A 5286-nucleotide genomic window follows, 5' to 3' on the forward strand; every position below is an offset into this window, starting at 1 on the left:
CTCTGCTAGACTGTAGTAAACCAGCGCCTTGTTAAACATCTTTCATTTCAGTTCAGCTTTTTGCTTCCTGTTTGCGAGCCAAGTGTTGTGTTTTGTTTTTCCAAGTCAGCTGACACTCTGCAAATGCATTGCCTTCCAGTGAAGCTCATTATAAAGTAAAATATAATGCATCTGCAGTGGAGGAAGGGCAAAGGAGCTTAGAAGGATCGTGTGCACCATGCCTCACACAGACACAAGGCTGCAAGGATGAATGTTATAACCTCAGTCACCTCCATAAACCCTGGAAACAGACTTCTGTAAATCCCCAGACAAACCTCTTTTGTGAAATGAAAGCATCCAAATGCTTTGCTGATCTGCACAAACACCACCCCCTGTCCCCCACTCACCCTTATGGGCTCCCTCTCGGGGGAACCGCTTTGGCACCCACGCTATTGCACCTGGGTTACACAGGATGTGTTTTTAAGTGGATCCAATGGAGCTGAGGGGGTTGCACAGTCTACTGTTTTTGTTACAGATACTGCTTTCATCAAGCACATTTTTCTGTCCATCTTCGGCTGCACGTGTGTCGCTGCACATAAACACATGTACGTCGCCGCATATGCTTTCCAGGCACGGCAGCGTAAGACTTTGCAGTGCTATCTGGAACACTATCGGCTATTGTTTTCCTCCACAGTGAGAATAACTGGCTGGACCGCTAGGCAAACATTTGACTGTTGTTCTGGGAATTACACTGGGGTCCTTTGGGATCCCAGTTGTCATTGAAGAAAATAGCACAATTCATACGGACTTTAACGAGACCAGGAAGGTTTGGGGCAGTACAGGTCAGGTAAAGTATGGATGATATAGGTCAAACCTACACATCCTCACAGGCTCCCCTTTTCAACATGTGGTCCTTACCGAATAGTGGAAACCCCTCAGTGCAGGCAGCTAGGGCATTGGACACAGCCCATCCGGTCCCAAGCAATCCCGGCTATGACCTTCTCTCTTTGAGAGCATGCTTTCCTGTGTTCTTTTCACCTGAGATCAATAGCTTCTGTGTAAAAGAGCCAATTTAAAGAGACTCAAGTTCACAAGAGACCCTGGCTCTCCATGCTGGTTGTAATGTCTCAGTGTGACTCTCTCCAACACTAGCCAAGCAGGGAGGAGTGAGAATAATTGCAAGAGTGAGGAACTCCTAGGGCTCAACATACCAGGGATATCAAGCTTCTGTCTGAAAATGCAATAATGCTGTTGACTCATTCCTCCAGGCCCTGACATATAAATTAGATAACAAACCTGACCTATGACTGTTTCCCTGTTTCCCCAAGAAATTGGCTGGAGCATGACAAATATGCCTTTCAACATACCTCTGCTGTTCATGAGAGAGCAATGGGAATAGCATAAAGGCTTATGAATACCTTATGGAAAATAAGCCTCCACTTAAAGCAGAAAACCCCTACCATCAAGAAATTCTTGGAAGTCCATTTGAGCCTTTAGGAGGAGCCATGGATGTGCGTCAGAGACAAGACCTTAGTCCCAGATATCTGGCTGCCCCACCTATTAATGTAAATGCACGTTACCCATATAGTCATTAATGGAATTTATGTTCTCCTCCTCTTTCCAAAGAAAAGGACTTAGGGTTGTTCCTTTGTTTTAAGGCAGGTTTCAGTTTTGCAAACATCAGAAATTGGCTGACAATGGCATGAGATGTCCTGCCAATGCCTGGGCTCCTTGAGGAGACTGTAACATGGATTCCACATGGGACGTCCATGTAGCAATGCCATGAGATCCCCTGTTGAGCTAAGGTTATGTTAGAGAAAGCAAAATAGCAGGGCAGTTTGATGGCACTGATAGTGATGGTTTTCCATTAGGGCTGTGCAAAGTTTTGGTCGCTGATTTGATTTGGCGGAGATTCGGCCTGGCCGAATCTCCAAATCAAATCAGAGGACCCTTTAATCTCTCCAAATTGAATTGGAACCCTCCAAATTGATTCAGAGAGATTTGGGAAGATTTGGCGTTTCAGACATAGCCACGGCTTTAAATGTTTTTTCTACATACCTGTAGGTAGCAGGTGGCTTGTGAATGCTGCAATGCTGGGGCATATGGAGCGTCCCACAGAAGTGCGGGGGCTCCCCAGTATGCTCAGCAGCAGGCCTGGAAGTGGGTCAGAAGCACTTTCAGTCCACTTCCAGGTTCACCCCTGATCATCCAGCCCCCTTCCCCACCCCCACACTCCTGTGGGATGCTCCATCCATCCCAGCATCCACCAGCTGTGCTTGGTACCTCGAGGTATATAGAAAAAACATTTAAAGCTGTGCCTACGGTCAAATCGCTGATTCTCTGAATCAGCATCGAATCTTCAGATTCGGATTTGGCTGAATTGAATTGGGGACAGTCATCCGAATCAACAGATTAAATCACTGTCCCTGATTCAGGCCAAATCCAAATTTGAATCAAATAGGGCCCATTTTGCACACCCCTATTTTCCATGCATAATAAAAGTAGTCCATTGCTTGTCATAGTTAGGTATATCTACTTGTTGATACATCTCAGAGCAGCTCATCACAAACTTTCTATAGATGTCCCTGATTCACTGCTCAAGATTTGTGACTCATTACTAGCTGGTGAGGGGAGAAGGAGAGTTTCAAGAGCTAATTTGTTTAAAATATCTGTAAACCATTTCAAAAGGCATAAAGTGTACACTTGCATTCTGTGGTCTAAGCTAAAATACTTCCCTAGGCCTGTGCAAACTTTAAGGTTGTGCAGAATTAAACAGGCTCAGTTCTCCACTGCGTCGCAGTTGGGGTAAGCAGCTGTGCTAGTGAAAAGTGGAAAGCACAGTTTGCAGCTTGGTGAATCTCACCCATCCTATACCTCTGAGATGATCCAGACCTCAGGAAAGGTGGTGAAAAATCCATCGTTACGTTGCCTGGCTGGTTTAGGTTGGGTGTGAATTTCAAAAGGTGTGGGGCTAGCAGAAGTCTACAGCATACTTCTATTTAGTTGCCTTGTCAATGCTAGTTCAAGCAGATGGTGTATGCTAGGAGAACCATGCTGAAGTGCAAAGTGCTAAGCTGGAATAGAGGAGCCCTTAGTGGTGAGGGCATCTAATGTCATTGTCCAGGATGGCCCATCTGCTGATGTCTGCCTGTGGCAGATATAGCTTACACGCTTATCATGTCCTTTCTGGATCAGGTTCTTGCCTGCCATGTAGCCCTTGAAAATAGCCACGTCCAAGTGAGTTGTGTACCCTGGGGCAAGCACCCTCTCAGACACATGTGCTTACGCTAATGGAAATATTGGAGAGGCGGCAAAGCACTGAAGATATTGGCCAGTGTGAGGATGCCCCGCAGCATCCAGGCTGTGGCTGGCAGGCGTGGGGAAGGATCTTGCAGCCGAACATGAGGCTGACTACAGCTTTCAGCAACATTTTACCTCACTATGGCATGAGAAAGCATTTTCTCCCAACAGCTGTCTCCTTAGGGACTACTCCTGCATGTTCATACACAGACCCACCTCATCCTCCCGTGCTCCCCCACGGTGGGTGATGCAGTCTGTTCAGGGATTGCAGATCTGCAGAGACAAGAAAATGAACGGCCGGTGTGGCTGCAGAGTGCAAAGCAGCTCTCGCCTGCACTCGTGGACTGATTATGTAAAAGTGTCCGAGGATCCAGAGTATGTCAGGGAGTCGCTTACACTACCCACGGTGCTCGGTCTTCCCCAGCCAACCCAAAATCAACCCCGGTGTCTCCCCACCGCCCTGATTCTTCAAGGCGCACAGGTACCTTGCTGGCGCCACTTGAAACCGAGAGGTCCAACCTGAATTTAACAAGGGTGACCAACTTGGAAATCACCCTAGTCGTCTTAGTCGTGTGATGTGAGTAAAACCATTACACTAAGCAGCTCCATTTCCTTCTCTCACACCAAGAACAGAAACATTTCTGTTAGGCGTCTGCTTCTACTGGGAAATGTGACCTGCAATTTAAAAATGGCTTTGATGGCTAGCAAAATAAAGGATGCCTGACTTTTGCCTTGCACCCTTTTGGGAGGCATCTTTGCCCCTAGCTCTCCACCCACGTCTATGCAGTCAGATGGGAAGGAGTTGGGAGGGATGGCTGGTGTAAGGAATATTAGTTTGGGCCACCTATATGGTACAGACCTATTCGGTACTCAGCGCCCTGTCGCATTGGCGTCTGGGTGACCAATGCAGCAGGTTTCTTTGCGGCGATGGTGGTGGGTATGTCCCTTTGGACCAAACGGCATGGGGACAGAAGAGGCACAGCAGGTTCAATGAGAGCAAAACCCATGTTCTTTCAGACGCTTGGAGGATTTGGGTATTCAGGGCTGTTTGATTTACCAGCTCGGAGAGGCACTGTGATGCCCTCCAAGCAGATCAGAGCCGAAGCAATCCCACCATGAAATAAAGCCATTTCCAGGCACTCGGCGTAATAACAGCATCCGACCGTTTCCTTTTCTCTTCTAAGGGGCTGGGTTGTTGGCTCATTATGTTACTGGAACATGAAGGCTGCACGGCTGACAAGGAGAGGAAACTCTGGCTCAGCACTTTCCAGCCCCCAGCCCCCACTCGGCTTTTCCCCTCCATCCCCAGCCTTTGCTGCAGAACATCGGCTGCTGCCTAGCAACGGCACCGTGGGCGATGTCACAAGGACTCAGACGACTGTGAAAGGGGAATGAACAACGCTTCCTGGATTTGTCTAGTGCTGCAGCTGTGGGAGGCTCATTGGCCTACCAGCATCTGTCAGAGATATTTTCAGAAACCAGGCTAATACAAAAGACTCCGACTGCAATATTAATGATAATCTCCATGCTTCTGATCTGTTAGACTCTCTCTCTCTGTAGCCAATAGTCAGGGCCTTGCTAGCTGCTGCAATTTCAATGCCCAATGCCGAGACCAAAACAAAACCTCTGGTATTGTTAGCCATTTTAGGACTATATATATATACATATATATATATATATGTGTGTATATATATATATATACACACACACACACACACACATATATATATACACACATACAAACACACACACACACACACACACACACATATTATCCAGGTTATCATTAAACATCTTATATAATGATAAGGATTGCATCACACCCATCTGCACCTCGCTGAGCACAAGGGGCTGTGGTTCTGTAAACTCAGAGTAAAAAGTAGATAAGATCCCCCAACTGGGTGAAAAGACCCCACACACATATATACCATATACGTACCACACATACCACACACCACACATACCCCACACACACCACACATATCAATCACATACACCACACAGTCC

The 5286-nt window shown here is 47.0% G+C and overlaps 1 long non-coding RNA gene across 1 annotated transcript in view; it reads right to left on the minus strand.

The window, feature by feature from the left end:
- The window catches only part of LOC109288001, a 17014-nt gene that overhangs the window by 1219 nt on the left and 10509 nt on the right, over positions 1-5286 (minus strand). Inside the window, exon 3 of the long non-coding RNA XR_002095044.1 lies at positions 3496-3552. This is a non-coding gene — a long non-coding RNA (uncharacterized LOC109288001). The remainder of the gene's footprint in view (positions 1-3495; positions 3553-5286) is intronic.

The sequence above is a fragment of the Gavialis gangeticus genome, unplaced genomic scaffold (assembly GCF_001723915.1).
Source record: "Gavialis gangeticus isolate Ggan-Ray unplaced genomic scaffold, GavGan_comp1, whole genome shotgun sequence".
NCBI classification, from domain to species: domain Eukaryota; kingdom Metazoa; phylum Chordata; order Crocodylia; family Gavialidae; genus Gavialis; species Gavialis gangeticus.